This window comes from Silene latifolia, chromosome Y (assembly GCF_048544455.1).
Source record: "Silene latifolia isolate original U9 population chromosome Y, ASM4854445v1, whole genome shotgun sequence".
Lineage (NCBI taxonomy): Eukaryota > Viridiplantae > Streptophyta > Magnoliopsida > Caryophyllales > Caryophyllaceae > Silene > Silene latifolia.
Genome location: NC_133538.1, coordinates 320,264,777 through 320,284,675, shown reverse-complemented (window position 1 = coordinate 320,284,675; position 19,899 = coordinate 320,264,777). Strand labels below are relative to the sequence as shown.

Below are 19,899 nucleotides of genomic sequence, written 5' to 3'. Positions count from 1 at the left end.
TCATTCAATTAGTTGAGAGAAGTCAATTTGGGGGGATGCCTAGTGAAGACCCTCATTCTCATATGGAGACTTTTTGTGACTATTGTAATGCGATTTCTCAAACCGGAGTTACTCAAGACCAAATCCGATGGGTCTTATTTCCTTTTTCTTTGATTGGTTCCGCGAAACAATGGTTGAAGAGCCTAGATAATGGTACTCTTGGTATTGATTATTGGAATAAATTGGCACTTGCTTTCTACAAGAAATTCTATCCTCCGAAGAAGACTAACATGTTGAGAGCCGAAATCACCGGGTTCAATCAAAGGGATGAGGAATCTTTGTATGAAGCATGGGAGAGATTCAAGGACACTTGTCGATCTTGTCCACACCATGGACTTAGCGAGTGGTTCCTTATACAACAATTTTGGAATGGCCTATATGAAGACTCCCGAAACATTCTCAATATGGGATCAAATGGTATATTCACCAAAGTCGATGACAATCAAACATGGAACAAAATTGAAGAAATGGCGGTCCATACCTCACAATACAGTAGACCTCGGAAGGCTACTAGAGGAGGAAAACATGAGGTGGACTCCATTACTCAATTGGGTGCTCAACTTAGTGTTCGTATTGATACCATCAATTTGAAGTTTGAGAAGGCCATGGCTAAACTTGAAGAGGCCTCCAAATCACCCAAGCAACATGTTAATGCTATGGTAGCATCATCATCAATTCCAAGTGGAGTATGTGAGAGTTGTGGAACTTTGGGACATGACCAAAGTGAATGTAGGGGAACAAGTGAATGCTTTCCAAGCATACAAAAGTGGTACCCCTTATTCCAATTATTACAATGAAAACACAAAATTTCACCCCAATCTTTCATACAAAAGTCAAAATGTTCAAAACCTTCAAACATACACCCCACCTCCAATGAGAAACCAAGCTCAAAGACCCTTTTACAATCAAAACCAAAGTTATCAAAATCAACCTCCATACAATCAAACAAATGACCAAGGTTTTGATGTTAAAAAAGCGGTCCTCCAAATGCAAAAGAACCAACAAGAGTTTTTCACTCAAATGCAAAAGGATAGCCAAGCAAAAGACATCACCATTAACAACATACTAGCTCACACAAAGATGTTGGAGACCCAAATGTCTCAATTAACATCTTCTAATTCTGAAAGACAAAAGGGGCAATTACCACCTCAAGGTAATCCCCCAAGACATGAGTCGGTGAGTGCCATCCATTTGAGGAGTGGTACAAGGTATGAAGGGCCGAATAGGCCCATTGATGAAGACGTTGTGAATGCTAGTGACAAGGAAAAAGTTGAAAACTCTAAGAAAGAGGAAGAACCCACCACCATTCAAGAAGTCTCAAAGAAGAAGAATGAAGAGAAGGCTAAGGAGAAAGAGCCTATTGTGATTATACTTCTATTTCCAAGTCGTCAAGCTAAGCCTAAGTTCGATGAACAACTTGGAAAGTTCATGGAGATTGTGAAGAACTTAGAAGTCTCAATCCCATTCACCGAATTGATTAACCATGTTCCGGCCTATGCGAAATACATGAAAGATATTTTTACAAGGAAGAAATCCATCCGAAAGCTAGAGACTATTTCATTCACCAAGGTGAGTAGCGCCATCCTACAAGGAAGTTCACCTCCAAAACTAAAGGATCCGGAAGTTTCTCTAGTCCATGCACCATTGGCGACTATAATCAACAAAGCTCTATGTGACCTTGGGGCAAGTGTGAGTGTCATGCCGTACTCGGTGTGCAAAAGGCTAGGAATGGGAGAACTCAAGTGCACTAATATCACACTTCAAATGGCGGATCGATCAACGAATACACCTTTAGGGGTATGGGAGGATGTGCTGGTAAGAATTGGCAAGTTCTTCATCCCGGTGGACTTTGTTATTGTGGACATGGAGGAAGACTCCAACAATCCTATCATTTTAGGAAGACCTTTCTTACACATCGCGAGAGTGGTGATTGATGTGAAACATGGAGAGCTCACACTTCAAGTGGGAGATGAAACAATCACTTTTAACCTTGACAAGACAACGAACGCTCCCCGCTTACATGAGCCATGTTTCATGGTTGATCATTATAGCCGAGAAAGTGATAGGAAGAAGTTGGTATCTCAATGCAAAGAACAAGCTATGGGTAAAGAATCACCACCCATAAGGGAGAAGAAAGGGGATAATCTTCCAGATGCTCCATGTAAAGAGGACGAATGTTTCAACAAGAATGAGAGCTTGAATAGCTCATCACCACTAATGACAAGAGAAGAAGAAGGCCTCATCGGCCATAATGACAAGAAGGAAGAGGAGTTGTTTTCATCAACTAATGATACTATTGGGAAGCAAGCTAATGAAGTATGCAGTTTATGGGATGAGGAGTTTGAAGGATTATTCAATCCTTATATTGGTAATGCTATGACCCAAGACCAAGGCTTTGGTGACCATGTTAATTCAAGTCACCACAATGAAGAACAACGTATGCAAAGGTCTATTAAAGATCTTTATATTGGCAATGAACAAGCCTTCGACTACTTCTTCAAGGTGTTGAGCTACATCAACAACACCTTGGCTATGCCTCCTTGACATCTCATACATGAATGAGAGTTTGGTGGAGTCCTCCCTAAACCACCATTTGTAAATATTCTAGCCCCTTAACTTGCATTTTACTTATTGTATTGCATTTTTGTCAATCTTGGATTTATATTTTTATTCTTTCATCAAGATTATCATTTTGAGAAAAAGTGAGGGAGGGACTTATATGTTTTTTGATGTGTAGTGTTTCGACATAGTGTGGGGATAGCAATTGCCTAGGCTATCCAAGCCTTCATAGTGCCCCACAATGAAGATCAAAGGAACGAAGAGGAAATGACTCGGGTTACGGAATACCCACGGGTGAAACTGAATCCGTGAGGCACAGGGGCAATCCGAGCATCTAAAGCAGAATCCGCTCGTCTTGGCTGCAATCCGAGCGTCCTTTGAGAAAAAACGCGCGTCCTGAGAGAGCTGGAAAGGAAAAATTTTCTCTGACTGAAAAATCCGAGCGTCTCCTAAAGAAATTCGCTCGTCTCAACTAAGCCGCTTGTCTCAGTGAAGATCCGCTGGTCCTGCTTCTATTAAAATCTGGGATTTCTCCCTAACCAAGAATCCGAGCATCCTCAAAAGAATCCGCTCGTCTCCTAACAACAAGATGCTCGTCTCCTACTGAAGGCGCTCGTCTCAGCACATGTTATATTTTCTGAAACTGGCTGACAAAGAATTCGAGTGTCTCGTGTTGCAGACGCTCGTCTCCCCTGCTGCAATACAAAATCACGGGATTAAAACCTCTTTCCCATTTCATTTCACTCATTCAAAACACAAACACACATCCAAAACCCTCAATTTCTCCATCCATAAAAATCAATTTCCTCAACCAAATTCACCCAAATCAATTCCAAACTTCCTCAAAACGCAAACAAATCACTCCTCTATCAACAAAAAGCCATTCAAACATCCAAATTCTCAAAAATTGAATCGATTTTCTAGGGTTAAAGGCAAATTTTGAAAATCCTAAATCGATTAGGGATTCATTGAAGCTTGAGGATACTAGAAGAATTCAAGCAAATTTTTGGTTGTTGATACATACAAGGAGAAGAACAATTGCTAGGACAAAAGGTGGAAGCAAGGCACCTACAAAACCAAACCTTTCCCAAAGGCAACAAGCACTTCAAGCTTCAAAGACTTTGGTGGTTCAAAAAGCAAGAATAGAAATTCAAGAAACTCCTATTATTATGGTGGAAGCTACTACTTCTATCCCGGTTATTGAGCAACTAGAAAAATATCCGGAGGTAACTTTCACATCCGATTCTCATAGGAAAACTTTTGTGTCTCTTACTAAGAAATCGATTTTACCCACCAAGTTTATTTGCCAAGATGTCTTGACCAAATTTCGTGTCCTTGAAAGGACCAAGAACTTCTTTAAGTCTATGGGGTTGCTTACATTGTTTAATATGCAAGAATTGACCTACCCCTCTCTCACATTGGAATTTCTAAGCTCATTGAAAGTTACAAAGGTGGAGACTCGAATGAATATTGAATTCCGCCTTGAGAATGTGGATAGAAAGATGTCCTTTAATGAGTTTGGCAAAGTTTTCGGTCTTGATAATGACTCGATTTATGTGAAAAAACTTTCAACAAAATATGATCCCTCCCCTTTGTGGAAAGCTATTACCGGGAGGAAATTCGAATCCTTCCATGAATGTCGTGCCCTTTATGTTCATCACCCGGGCATAAGGGTGTGGCACAAGGTAGTGGGAAATACTCTTATTGCTAGGAAGGGAACAAACCACTTCACCGAACTTGATTTTATCTATCTCGAGTTAACCTTGAATGTTGATAGAAAGTTCACCAAGAAGTACAATATTCTTCAACTTTTGATCGAAAGGTGGCTTAATATCGATCATGGCAAGGAAGGTGCGGCCTTTATAGTAAATGGGGGATTGGTAACTTGGTTGCAAAAACACTTAAACCGTAATTTCAACAAAGATGGTACTTATAAGCCGGTTAAGGGCGGCCACCTCATTGATCTAGCCACTATGGTTCACAAATTCCATTGGGTTAAGAATGACAATCTTGACAACAAATTTGAGTGGCTTACAAAAGATGCCAAGTCCTTCATTCTACCGAACAAAATTTGCCGACTCAATGTCCGTAGCCCACACTATCTACACCCACTCTCCGAGGAAGCCGATTCCATAATGCAACACCATAGGGAGGCCGTTGCCGAGCCCTCCTCCTATATTATCACTCCACCCTACCTGTTCACCTACCATGAGTTTCGACCCGAAAATGTTATGGTGAGTAATGATTACTTGACTCTTTTGATGCAAGAAATGTATAAGCAAGCCCAAGAAGACCGAGTCAATGCATATAGAGCTCAATATCCGCCCCTCTTACACCTAGCTAGGCAAGGACTTCTTGACCCATCATGTCCTTTACCTAGTTGGGTGGATAGGGAAGTTTTATTTCCTAATGCTCCTAGGGATGCTAGCATGGGTGATGAGGAGGTGTTGTTGTTGAGAGTGGTGGAGAAAAAGATGAAGAAGGTGGAGAAGAAGAGGGAAGTGAGGAAGAAGAATAAAGCTTAAGTGAAAGTGGTGAAGCCTCCGGGTCTATGGAGGTAGATGAGGATGACGATGCTAGTGAGGAAGTTGGTGATGATGATGGAGATGGTAGTGATGTCGCCATGGGCAACGATTGAGGATTAGAAAGCCCTTGGGAGGATGCCACAATACTTAGTGAGTTTCATACACCTCCTTTAAGCTTTGTTCATTTCTCTTGTTTTTCTTGATTTTTTTTATCTTGATCATTTATTTGAGTCCTAGCAAGTAGCAACACTTATAGGACTCCCACCTCGGTCCCATTGAGGTGTCTTTTATTGTTCTCACCATAAAAACCCAAAATGACAATTTTAGTTGCATGCATAACATCTTTTATGCATGAACTCCCTCACTCTCACTTGGTTTGGGGAAGTTCAAGCATATGCATTGGGAGTTAATTTGAATTATGCTCTTCAACCAAACAAAAATTCATGCATCATATATCGTAGCTTAGTTTGCATTCACTTTTGTATATATATATATATATATATATATATATATATATATATATATATATATATATATATATATATATATATATATATATATATCATATAGTTTGCATTTAGCTTAGGAAACATGCATTTTCATATAGCTTGCATAATTTCCTATCGTATTGGCCATTGAGGACAATGCCCATACTAGTGTGGGGATGGAAAATTCTAACATGACTTGCTAAAACAAAAATGATAAAAATTGAAATTTTTTGAAAAATACAAAAACATTTCTTTTATTTCATAAACATAAAAACCATAAAAATTTGAAAAATGCAAAAATTCAAAAAGATGTTCATCTCCTTTATAGTGTAGTATTGTATATATTGTTTTGTATATATTGTGTTTGTTTATCCTTTTTTCACATTGATCGATTACGCCACATCCGAGACATGAGGATATTGAAGACCACATGGTATGATATTTCCAATCTTCTTTTTCCTCTTTATGTTAATGACTATGTGGCTTTATTTTGATTGATGCGGTATAAACAATGTGATTATAGGATTGCATTTAGATTACTTAGCATATTAGTTGGTAGAACCATATGCATTAGGTTGTATAAATGTTAGTTGCATCATGGCATATAGTTGCATTTAGGAAAAATTTTGTGAAAGCATCTATTTGGGAAATTTGACAAGTGTATATAAGGTCCTTGTAGATACTTTTTCTTATTAATACTTTGCTTGTTAGAATACTTGTAAAACACCCTAGGATGTGTCATGCTAGTATCCTTTGACCCATGGATTAAGGCTTAGTCAAGACTACCTTGTGGCGTGATAACTCATTAGCTATCGTTTATTCCATGGTGACCCTTGAAACCATGCAACTATCATCCATATTCTACCACATTTTGTCATCAAAGGGAATGGGCAAAAAAATTGTTCAAAATTTGATTTTAAGAATTGAAATGAAAAGAAAAAGTTTGCAATTGCATCAAAAAGAAAAGAGGAGTGACAAAAATGAAAACTCCTATGCTTCAAAAATAAGCACCCTCACTACAAATGGGGTAGCTTTGAAAATGTTCAAAAAGAAATGCAAAAAGTTGAAATTGTCAAGTGTTGAAATGCCAAACATCAAAAGAAATGGCAAAAAAATGTTCTCAAAATGTCGAATGCCACAAATTGGGGGGGAAAAACAACAACAAAAAGCAAACTCCCATATGAAACTCATGTTCTATTGATCCCTTTTCCATTGTATCCACTTTTGTTCATGGTAGAGAGGGGACGACCCTTCTTCTTGTCTAGGCAACAAGGGGAATTCCGCGATCCTCCAGTGTTTCTAACACCATAGGGAGTCTACTCTTGACGAAAGCATTTAACAATTGAGGACAAAGGTACTCTAGCTTGACACAACTTGGAGGTGATTTATTGGTATCCTTATAGGCTTAGTTATTTGAAGAAACCGTATCTATAATGGAATGTGTACCCTTAGATTGCTTCCCCTTTAGATAATTTCCGCCACTTAGATGAGGAAAGTGGCTATTCATTTTTTTAGATGCATCCATTACTTGATTTATGTGCTTTAATGCTTGGATGTGTCGCCATTTTGGCAAGCCCCACCTTGCTTTGCAAGAAGGCATCCTACCTCATAAATGTCTTGTTGTGAGTTGAAGGGGCGGAGTGAGACCTGCTATTTGTCTCACATCGGTTATATTTGTAGGTTAGTTTGAATAAGGGTCCTAGTTTTTGTCACCTCTTTACTCGGGACGAGGAAAGGTTCGGTTTGGGGATGTTTGATGTGACTCATATTTGAGCAAATTTAGTCCCCGAATTAGCCTCGTTCCTATGCTTTATAGTGCATAATTGGGTCATTTACTATATTTAGTTTCCCATTTTGCGTATTCTTTGAGGTTTTGTTTCATTGGCAGGAGAGGAGTGCAAACCTTGCATTTACATGGCGAAATGGAGCTAAATTGATTGCATCCAATGACCAAGCATCAAAGGGAAGACGATACTAGAAGGCCTATGTAGATAATAAAGTAGTTTGGGCAATGATGAAAGGATCCTTGCATCATCAACAAGATCCCCGTGGATTGTTGAGGAATGAAGAGAAGAAAACTTGTCTGACCCAGGATCCGAGCAGATTGCCAGCAATCCAGGCGTCTCTCTACACCACAATCCGAGCATCCCGAGCTTAAGACGATTGTCTTAAAGCCCTATGATCCGAGTGTCTCCTCTATGATCCGCTCAGATCTCCTGACAGAACCCACCGTGCCCGCTTCTAAGCCGCTCGGAACGAGCATATCCACACGGGACCAGCAAAACGGAGATGCTCATCTCCTTGGAGAGGAGCATTTCCTCAACTTTTCTTAAGGGTCTTAATAGTCATTTAAGCCCTTAGTAAACCTAATTTATGTAGCTAATCTTTAGTATAAATACCCCTTTGTACTACCTAGATTAGCATGCTCTCTTAATCAAGTTGTAATAAATTAGTAATCTTATCTTAATCTTGTAATCAACTCTTAATCTAGTCTTAATACAAATCTCATTCCTTAATCTTTCCTTAATTTCTCTATTGTTCAACATTTATTTTGGGTAATTAGAAGATTATTTGGGTTTATTGGGAGATTGACAACCTTCCATAAGTCATCAAGTACTTCTATTATTCTTTGCATTATTATTTTGGAATCTTCATAGGTATAATTCTCTCTTAATCCTTTTAATTATTGCTAATCATTTTCATTTATTCATCATGTTTGGCCTTGCTAGTATGATTGACAACCTTGTTAGCATGTTAAACTTGATAATGAGTGAGTAGTTTCCTTAGCTAGGGTTAATGGGGAATTAGGGGAAACCAACATGGGAATTAATTCATGCTTAATCTAATATGTTTTCATAATTAATTTGCTTGCTTGTTGTGATTCCAACTTATGCACATGTTATGTTTGATGAAATGCGAGGCTATGAATCCTTGCTTTTTTTACCCATCACCTATCTTTTCAATGAGACTTGTAAGACATAAACCAACTCGAGTCTCATTAGACCATGCATATAGCTGGATAGGAAGGACTAAGTCGACTTGTAAGTGTTGTATAATCTAATCGATTCGGCTCCGGGACCCAAACCTTCTTAAGGATTATAAGATATACACTAACTCGATCCCATCACAACAATAAATGCTTGCGTCTAGTAGAGAACATGTTTGTATGATCAACTCCTATGAATCCCCTATGAACCCATGACACCCTAGTGCTTTTAATCAATTGTTTACATCTTCATTTTATCTACCTTGCTTTGTTTTTATTGTTAATTAGTTTTTATTGATCTCCTATCTCAACCCCAAATTGTGACATCTTATGACACGACCATTTACAATTGAAAATCCTACATCAATACCAGTCCCTTGGGATCGGACCTTTATTTCCCTCTTTACTAAGAGTAGTTTATAAAGTTATAAACATTGTTTTGGTTGGGTAACTTTTGACGACGAGTTTACTCCACGACCACGCCCATGTTTGATATTATTGTCGTGTGATTTGTAGCACGCTTGAGGGCCGCCTTAGTGGTAGTGAGAGCCCGGATACATTTATCTTGTCAATCATATGTGATGAGAATTGTATTGTGATATCATGTGTTGGTTGTGAATTGAGATTGCGTAATTGAGTTATGCTTGAGGCAATGTCGAGATTGTTTGATTACCATATATCGATCATTGTCACTTTCTGAGGTTCACTTGTGTATGGAATGTATTTACTCAACCATATGGTTAAGTGTTTGTTTCATGTGTGTCAAACTCTTTCAAAAACTATCTATAGTGATCCACTTGATGTTTCCGATCATTTGGTGAGCAGCTAGACTTGCAGGTTTGTATAAGTAATACCATGGATGTTGATGATGCTTAATTAAGGCATGGAATGAGCCGTTAACATACGGAGTCTAGCGTAGTAGTTGATATAGATATGACGTATATTTATTCATAGACTTCCGCTGAAGTTTTGAGATTTTGTATTTTAAAGATTTTATTTTGTATTGATCGGTCAACTTTGGACTTTATAATAATTGTTTCTTAGTTGGAGTTTTTGATGCGATACTTCGGGAAACCGAGATGGTAGCATTCCCGTTTACCTTGGCCGGGTAAATGGGGGTGTTACATCACATTTGAGGTCATATGTGATAAACTCGTAAATAAGGCCCTTAATTGTCGATTATTAAGCCTGCAATTCAGTCCTAATATAACTGTCCTGATTCACTGTTGATGAATTGAGTGAAAATTGGCAGAGAGGATTGTTTTGGTAAAAATTTACCAATTAGTATGGCCTATGACGATATGAGTGTAAAGAATTTAATGAACGGATAAACGACGAAATAAAAGATAAACACACGGAATTTTGGTGACGCGGAAAACCTGATGTGGGAACAACCGCGGGGGGAGTCGGAATCCCACCAATTTGGCACTATAATCGAGAGGATATTATGCACGTAAGGAAATACAAGGACTATTTTGCTAGCGAGATATTGTTAAATGGAGACAGGACGTTGAGTAGGAGTGTGTTGGAGTGTGGAGAGATGAGATGCCTTCCTGATTGTTTTTTTCCTTCTTATATAATGGTTGTTTGCTAGGGTTTTAGTCCTCAACCTCTCAGCAGATTCTGCTCCTGACTTTCTGCTTCTGTTGCCCAAAAATAGGAAGTGGTTATTGAATTAGTCAAAGACCCCACTTTCCTTTGCATGTGGGTTTATGAACACAAATTGTGTTTGTTTAGCTTTCATCCTACGGTCCCACCATGTCCACCTCATCAATCTCTTTTCCTCTTCATCCGCCAATGAATAAGCGCCACGTCATCAATCCTTCCCACTTGATTTCGTCTAATGGATAGATGCCACGTCATTTCTTAATAAATTTATAATTTTCATCCCTAACAATTGCCCCCAATTTTCCTTCTCAACCTCAAGATGGGGAGGGAAATTAGTCTTCCAGGCTTTGGATGCTATGTCGTCTGACATGTTGCTCTGCTTCTGCTTTAGTTTTTATACTGCTGCTGCTGTTTGACTTGTTGTACTATTGCTGCTGTTTCTTGACTTCTCACCTTCTTCCAGGATCTGCTAAGCTTAAGGCTACTTTGGAAATGACTCTGACTCACAGGAGGAAAAGGGTCGTTGGGCTGCTACTAAGCCTGCTGAGAAGAGAAAGGCAGATTCTGGTTCTGCATCTGGATCCAACGCTAGGAATAGGGCCTACTACTGCTTCGGCCACGAAGTATACTTCCATAGATATTACTCTATTTGCAACCATGCCCCCAATCTCTGGGTCTATTCCACCATTTGGCTCTATTTCCGCTTCTGGGACTGTTCCAGTTTCTGAGCCTAGCCCTGCTTCAGAGTCCAACCCTGCTTCTGAGTCCAACCCTACTTCTGAGTCTCCTGTCTCTGGGTTCCCTGCGCTTGGGGGTCCCTCTGAAGTAGCACTCAGATTCCCAGGAGATTTTGGTAGGTCGAGATCTATACGAGACCTGAGTCTGCTTGGTCGGATGCTGTGTCCTGCTCCTATATCTGTAATGAAAAAAGGCCTATGAGTGACTTGGAGGACCGTGCTGCCAAGCATACTTTCGAGGCATTTTTTTTGAGGTCTCTCGCTTGTGATTGACAGTCTCTGCAGATGGCTCTGTTACTGCGGGAGAAGTTTTCTTCCATGGAAGGCAGCATTTGCAAATTAAAAACTGAAAAGGCTGAGTTCCTGGAGCAGGCGAATGTAGCTAAGAAGGGAAGCTCACGATCCAGGCTGCGTTAGATGTGGCTCAGAATCTGCTGCTGGAAGAAGCTACCCAGAAGCAGAAACTGCAAATTAGCCTTTCTGATGCCGAGGGGCGTGCTTCTAATGCTGAGAGGTGTGCTTCTGAGGCTGAGATTCGCCTCTCACAGGTTCTAGACGCTAAAGCTTCTCTAGCCCCTGAGGTGCAAGTGCTGAAAGAGAAGAATGCCGACCTTGGGAGCACCCTGGTGAATGCCCTTACAGATGCTTCTCGGGAGATCACAATCAGCTGCACAAAGGCGTTTCATAATGGGGAGCATCTGGCTTGGGATCTGGAAGTAGAGGAGAAAAAGCTGGCTGCAGACTTTGCCGAGGGTCTAAACCTGGACGTGCTGTCTGGTCTAGAGGGGGAAGGTGGCACTGTTGACGCATTAGATGCTGAGGAAGAACTAACTTCTACTGCTCCTGGTACTCATACTACTGCTTCTAAGAATGTGGAGCAAATTGACCTGGAGTAGTGATAATTTCCTGCAATTGAAACTTATTTTGCTTGTTAGCTAGTATTTGGCCCTGCGGGGCATATTATTTTGTTTAGTTTTTGATAAACAATTCGGTGTACTTTGGTCTGGTTCAGAGGACCATGTGTATTTTGTCATTCTGACGAAATTTTATGCATTACGTCCCTGATCAATGTCTCGCCCTAACCTGATTATCAGGCTGTCAATGTGTCAGGCTATCAGAACATATGAAGATAGGCGCCAGGCCATGAAGAGGACAACTGTCAAAGTATCAGGACAATATCAGACCGGGAACTAATGTTATAAAAGGAATATACGCGCAGCATTGAACAGGAATATCTCGCAATTAATACAACAATTATGGGCGTAATATTTGGAATTATTGCGGATAATTAAGGAGAATATTTCACATTAATGACGGGGTCAAAGCAGCCGTTCAACAAGAGCTTATATAAGGAACCATTGGAAATCATTTGAAGACATAACAAGAGAAGATAGCATACAATATTCTCATATAATTCTTGGATAATTTCGTTAACTTGTGCCAAATATAATACAATAGTAAAATCCTCTCCTGGCTTGGTGCCCGTGGTTTTTTCCCATTTAAGGGTTTTCCATGTACAAAATTCTTTGCCTTATTGTTGTTATTTTTTTTATTACATTTACAGTTTATATTTCGCCCTGAAAATCTGACTAATAGACCATTTAGTGCTAGTTAACCCTACTCAAATCTACCCTGACCTGATTTCGCCTTGCGCAAAATCCACACAAAATTATTGGCGCCCACCGTGGGGCATCTAGCTCTTTAAATCCTTTTTTCTCATCTTACAAAAATTCAGAAATCCTACAAAAATGTCCCAGCCTACCATTGAAGAACAATTGAACGCAGCCCTCCAACAGATTGCTGAGTTGGGAAGCTTGAAAGAAAAAGTGGCCCAAATTGAAGCAGAAATACTACAATTAAGAGAATCTGAGTCAGCTTTGAAACAAAAATTAGAAAAAACCCAAGGAGTAGGCTCTAGATTCCAGCCAGGAACTCCATTTGCATCAATCATCAAAAACATTGATTTCTCCAGTTTTGGGAGCCCAAGTGGTTCTAAATTTAATAATGTTGATGGTGATGACGAGCCAAAAAACAACAATGAGAAACCTGATGAATCTGCAACAGGCATCATGATGGCAGTGGTTCAGGAGATCAAGAAGCTCAATAAAAAATTTGACAAGATACCCGGAGTACCTGCCAGCATGGAAGAAGCTGCCCCTGACAGTTATGCTGATTCGCCTTTCATAGACGAAATAGCAAAAGTAGATTTACCAAAGAAGTTTGTGGTCCCATCCATGAATATTTATGATGGAACCACAGGTCCACAAAATCATGTGGCTCTCTACAAACAAAAAATGTTGGCTGCATCTATTTCCAGCGAATTTAGACAAGTTTGCATGTGTAAGGGATTTGGAACGACCCTCACCGGCCCTGCTCTACAATGGTATATCAACCTGCCAACTGGGAGCATCCATTCCTTCGCCAACCTGATAAATAGCTTCAACCAGCAGTTTGCGAGCAGTAGAGAGTTGGAGAAATGATCGAGTGACCTTTACTGAATCACACAGAAGCCTGATGAAACTCTCAGGACATTCCTTGCAATATTTAACAAAGAGAAAGTATCCATTCCCAGATGTGACGTTGGAACAGCAGTGGAGGCATTTAGGCAGGGGTTGCTACCACACAGTGACTTATACAGCGAGCTCACTAAGTATCCCTGCCATAACTTCGAAGACGTCCAGGCCAAGACTCTTGCCTTTATCAGGCTAGAAGAACACAAAATCTAAAAACTTGGATCACCCAGTAGACCAAAGGATTATGAAAGGAGCAATAGGAAGAGCAACAAAGGAAACAACTACAGGCCTATCTCCATATTTCAGACCAGATCAATCAGAAGTTCACCTGGCTTATGAGTATCAAGGTAAGGCTAAAGTTTTTCCACCTATTTCCGAACATAACTTCAGTGTTGATATTGCAGGATTAATCTAGAGACTTGACAACATAGGATCAGAAGTCAGATGGCCCAGGAAGTCGGAAAATCCCAACCCTAGAAGGGATAATTCCAAATGGTGCGAATTTCACATGGTCATTGGACACACGATGGAAGACTGTTTTACCCTGAGGAAAGAAGTGGCTTATCTGCTGAAATCCGGATACTTAAAAGGCCTGATCAAGATGAAAGGCAGGAATGTGAACCAGGGCAAAGAGGGTCAGGAACACAAGCAGGATCGCAGCCTCCCTCCACCACCTCCAATATACGAAGTAAAATTCATATCTGGTGGATCAGAAATTTGCGGCCTGACCAGTTCAGCAGCAAAAAAGATAGCCAAGATGCCAAGGACTGTCTTACCCTGCAAACCAGACCATATCCCAACAATCACTTTGAACGATTGTGACCTGGTAGGTATCCCTGATGTTCATCATGATGGCCTGATAATTTCTATGCAGATTGGAAACACCACAGTAAGAAGGATCCTGGTAGACGGAGGCCGCTCAGTAAACCCGATCATGCTTGACGTGCTGAAAGCCATGAAAATCAACGAGGACCAAATCACCAAAAAATCCAGCGTCTTGGTAAGGTTCAGTGGAGAGACCAGAAGCACTCTAGGAGAAATACACCTTCCAACCTATGTTGAAGGACTCTCATCCTATGATAAATTTGGAGTCCTTGATTGCCTGTCATCTTACAACGCGTTCTTGGGCAGACCTTGGATTCATAATGTCAAGGTCGTGCCATTAACCTATCATTATTGTATCAAAATACCAACAGACTGGGGCATAACCACAGTCAAAGGGGATCACAAGACAGCTCAAGAATGCTACACAACAGCCTTAAAGCCTTCCAAGGCAGGTAAGTCCCTTGCATAACAATTACAATAGCCTGTCAGGAGCACTTATGTAGCACCTCCCAAAATGGAAACAGATCAGGTAATCATGGACACTGAGTACCCTGACAGGTATGTTTTAGTAGGATCTGACGCCCCAGATAGTTTCAGGCCCGAACTGGTAAAGTTTCTTAAAAATAAGTCATCTTGGTTTGCTTGGTCACATTTTGATATGACTGGAATTATTGCTGATATAATTACACATAAACTCAATGTTGACCCGTCTTTCAAGCCTGTACAACAGAAAAGACGGAAATTTGCAGCGGAAAGAAATGCCATAATTAACGAGGAAGTGGAGAAACTTTTGGATATGGGAATGATCAGGGAAGTAATGTACCCTGAGTGGTTGGCTAACGTGGTTGTTGTGCAGAAAAAGAATGGAAAGTGGAGAGTCTGTGTAGACTACACTGACCTGAACAAAGCTTGTCCCAAAGATCCATTACCTTTACCACATATTGATGCCATGGTAGACGCTACAGTAGGCCATGAAATGCTGACATTCATGGACGCTTCCAGTGGGTTCAATCAAATAAAGATGCACCCTGCTGACCAGGAGAGTACTGCATTCATTACAGACCGAGGCATATACTGTTACACTGCTATGCCTTTCGGCCTGAACAATGCAGGGGCAACGTACCAGCGCCTGGTCAACATGATGTTTAAAGACCAAATAGGTGATATCCTGGAAGTGTACATAGACGACATGGTGGTAAAATCCAAAAATGCAGCAGATCACGTGAAGCATCTCGAAATAGCATTCGAAATATTAGAGAAATTCAACATGAAGCTCAACCCTGCAAAATGCCACTTTGGAGTCTCTGAAGGCAAATTCCTTGGATAAATGGTCACAAAGAGAGGCATAGAAGCCAGTACCGAACAAATAAAAGCTATCCTGGAACTACAGTCACCCGGATTTGTCAAGGATATCCAAAAATTGACAGGTCGGGTAGATGCCGTTAACCGTTTCATATCGAAATCGTCTGAGAGGTGCAAAACATTTTACAACCTCCTCAGAAAAAATAAACAGTTTCAATGCACGGATGAACATGAGACAGCCTTTCAAGACTTGAAATCTTATCTATCATCTACACCCTTACTGGCTAAACCAGAAAAGGGAGAAACCCTGTCAGTATACTTATCCGTTACTGACACAGCAGTCAGTGCAGTCCTAGTAAAAGAACAGGACGACCAACAACACCCTGTTTATTGTGTAAGAAAGAGCCTGCTGGATGCTGAGATGAGGTATGGATTACTTGAGAAATTTGTTTTAGCTTTGATTACGTCATGTACTTAATTGCGACCTTATTTTGAAAGCCATCCCATTATAGTCAGGACCAACTTACCTATAAAATATGTCTTACGTAAGCCTGAATTATCAGGCAGGATGGCCAAATGGTCAGCGTAAATTAGCACATACGATATATTCTTTGTACCTAGGGCAGCGATCAAATCGCAGGCCCTAGCAGACTTGTGGCTGACTTTAGCCCTAACCTGGAACTTGACCTGAAAAAAGAGGTCAACCAATTAGAAAATAAAACCCCAGACCAATAATGGACCCTGTTCATAGATGGGGCATCCAACGCCAGGGGGACAGGGTTAGGATTAGTGCTCAAATCACCACAGGGAGATATGTTAGCACAAGCTATAAGCTGTGAGTTCAAAGCTACAAACAACGAAGCAGAATATGAAGCTCTGATAGTAGGCTTAAAGGTATGTCTAGACCTCGGTGTTCAAAACCTAAAGGTAAAAACTGATTCACTTCTAATTGCCAATCAAATAAAGGGAATTTATACGGCTATCAAGGTCTGATCAATGTCTCGTCCTAACCTGATTATCAGGCTATCAAGGTGTCAGGCTATCAGGACATATGAAGATAGGCGTCAGGCCATGGAGAGGACAACGGTCAAAATATCAGGACAATATCAGACCGGGAACTAATGTTATAAAAGGAATATACGCGTAGCATTGAACAGGAAGATCTCGAAATTAATACAGCAATTAAGGGCGTAATATTTGGAATTATTACGGATAATTAAGGTGAATATTTCACATTAATGACGGGGTCAAAGCATCCGTTCAACAAGAGCTTGGATAAGAAAACATTGGAAATCATTTAAAGACATAACAACAGAAGATAGCATACAATATCCTCATATAATTCTTGGATAATTTCGTTAACTTGTGCCAAATATAATACAATAGTAAAATCCTCTCCTGGCTTGGTGCCCGTGGTTTTTTCCCATTTAAGGGTTTTCCACGTACAAAATTCTTTGCCTTATTGTTGTTATTTTTTTTATTACATTTATAGTTTATATTTTGCCATGACGACTTGACTAATAGACCATTTAGAGCTAGTTAACCCTACTCAAATCTACCCTGACCTGATTTCGCCTTGCGCAAAATCCACACAAAACAGTAGCATTTATGGTTTTAGGAATACTTTGTGTCGTACCGTTTCTGGTGTACTTTAATTTGTGCATGCACTTTTTACACTGTATGTTTGGCCATCGCTGATTAATTGCTGGCTAAGGGATCTAGTTCGCCCACTCGTTCAGAGAAGCCAGGCTTGCATGGGTGCTAATGCAGCGGGGGAGACTGGTTGTCCCGGTTGTACGTGCTTAGCCACGGACAGACGCCTTCTGTAGTAAACGCAAGCTCTGCCAGATTAGTTTGCATTTTTATTCAATTAGTCATTTATTTAAAAAGCATTTATAAAAAAGAATTTATTTACTTGAAATGTTTGTTGATGTCTACAAAATAAAGTTCAGAGCCAGAGAATATTTAAGTCAAAATATCTACATAAAACAATTTTTAGAAACAGGGAATGTTGAAATGTGCAAAAACTCTCAGAATCAGAGAAGGTGAAAATGTATGTAGTAAAATTTCTCAGAACCAGAGAAGGTAAAAATGTATGTAGGAAAAATTTTCCGAACCAGAGAAGGTAAAAATTTATAGGAGAACATAGGTGATTAAATGTTGGGGTTCAATCAGATTTTCAGAGCCAAAGAATATTTAAGGCAAAATATAGAACCTGGCGGAGTTGTATCTGGTAGACTGAGTACCCGGTTGTTGACCATGTTGGTCGTTTAGGTGAAATACTTTTTCAAGTGGATGATGTTCCAGGATCTGGTAACCATTTGTCCTTCCATAGTCATGAGTCGGTATGCTCTGTTTTCAAATATGCTCTCCACTTGGTACAGCCCCTCCCAATTGTAGGCGAATTTTCCTGCTTGCTAGCTCTTGGTATTCTGGAAGACCTTCCTCAGGACCAGGTCTCCTACCTGCAGGGTTCTTACCTTTACACTCTTGTTATAGATCCTGGCCCCCATTTTGTTGGTGCGAAGTCAGAGAATCTGGGCACTGGTTCTGAGCTCGTCTATCGTGTCTAGACTGCTTGTCATTTCCACCCGGTTCCGGTCTTCTGTTATGCATCTGCACCTATGGGTTGGGTCCCTGATCTCGGATGGAATGACTGCTTTAGCTCCAAACACCAGACTGAAAGGGGTTTGTCCTGTTGCAACCTTATGTGTGGTTCTGTATCCCTGCCTTAGTGCCTTGTTGGACAAGCTCCTGCCCCCTGCATGATTTCCACATTTTCCACTGTGGAGAGCATGCAAAATAGCCTGTGATTCTTCCCGATCTAGGCATCTGAGGTAAGGTTTAGCGAGGGATTTCCTGAACAAGATACCATCAATTAGTATGAATTTGGATGCTATCATTTTGAGGCTCCTTACCTCCTTTTTATCTGCTGGTAGGATGTCATTCTGCAGCCAGTCCTGGTGCGGTTTCCACCATTCCGGAATTTCTTCTTCACCGCTAGTGGTGCACAACACTCCTGCTTCTTATTCAGGTTACAGTATTGCTGGTTCCAGCACGTTGACAATTGGTATTGTGGAGATGACCTCTGCTTTGAATGTTGCCTCCAGGGTGGCTAGAGCGTCTGCTTCTACATTCTGGTCTCTGGGAATTAGCTTGAGGTGTTTGATTTTCAGATCCAGAGCCAGCCTTAAATCCAGGATCAAGGCCTCGTATTCCGATTCATTGTTTGTGGCCTTGAATTCACATCGTAACGCCTGGACTATGAGGTCTCCCTGGGTGATTTGAGGACCAATCCTACTCCTGCTCCTCTTGCATTGGAGGCTCCGTCCACATGCATCTCCCATACTTATTCTCCTTTATCTTCCTCCAGGCTCCGTCCTCGTCAGGGTAGTCTACTGTTCATAACAGGTCTATTTAGTCCAATCTTCTGATCAAGGAGTAAATTTAACTAGATTAAAAGTAACTTAGAAGCGTGCACTCAACTAAGTCGGAATTATAATTAAATTGCCATGGGTACAGATTCTCACAAATAAATCATCTAGCCTATTCGCTACATCGTCATAATCCTACCATGGATTCCCTAATCCCAACAAGAAAGAATTTAGCTACTCATATTACTAATGTTGTCAATAATAATAATGATGAATAAACTAATTGAAGGCATGATGAAATAATAATAGTAATAATAATAATAATGCATAAACTAAATTAGGGCAGAATAATTAAGACAATAAAACAAGGATTAAAGCAAGGAAATAATGAGATTAAGACTAAAAGGAGAAGAGAGAGTACAATCTCAAGCGATTCCAGCGTAAAGATCAAATCCACTAAGCAAAAGATTAAGGAGAAGAAAGTTATAGTAGAAAGTTTAAGGGTAAGATTAAGAGAGTTCTTCAAGATGAAAAATGTGTAAGTAGCGTAAAAGGGCCTAGTTAATAACCTAATTATGAAAGCTTAAATAGACAAAACAAAGTCCACCACGAAATAACATAACACGGGTTAATTAAGCCCGTCTAAAATCCAAAACCTCTCGATCGAGCAGTATAAAACCACTCGATCGAGGACTTCAAAGGCTAAACCTCTCGAGTGAGAGATAAGATTACTCGATCGAGGAAACCCTCTAAGCAGCATTTCGATCGAGTACAATAAAGCACTCGATCGACATCTTCAGCACTCCAAACCACTCGATCGACCAAATAAACCATTCCATCGAGTGTTCTTCCTCCAAGTCAGCTTATAATACGTCTTTGGCTGCTTTGTTGACCATCCTTTCACGCATCCTAAGGCATAATCCCGCTCTATCATTCCCGTCTC

The 19,899-nt window shown here is 40.4% G+C and overlaps 1 non-coding gene across 1 annotated transcript; it reads right to left on the bottom strand.

The window, feature by feature from the left end:
- Positions 1-269: 269 nt before the first annotated feature.
- Positions 270-376, bottom strand: LOC141635396 (small nucleolar RNA R71). The gene has a single exon (XR_012540089.1). It is a non-coding gene; the product is annotated as a small nucleolar RNA R71 (small nucleolar RNA).
- Between the last annotated feature and the right edge of the window lie 19,523 nt (positions 377-19,899).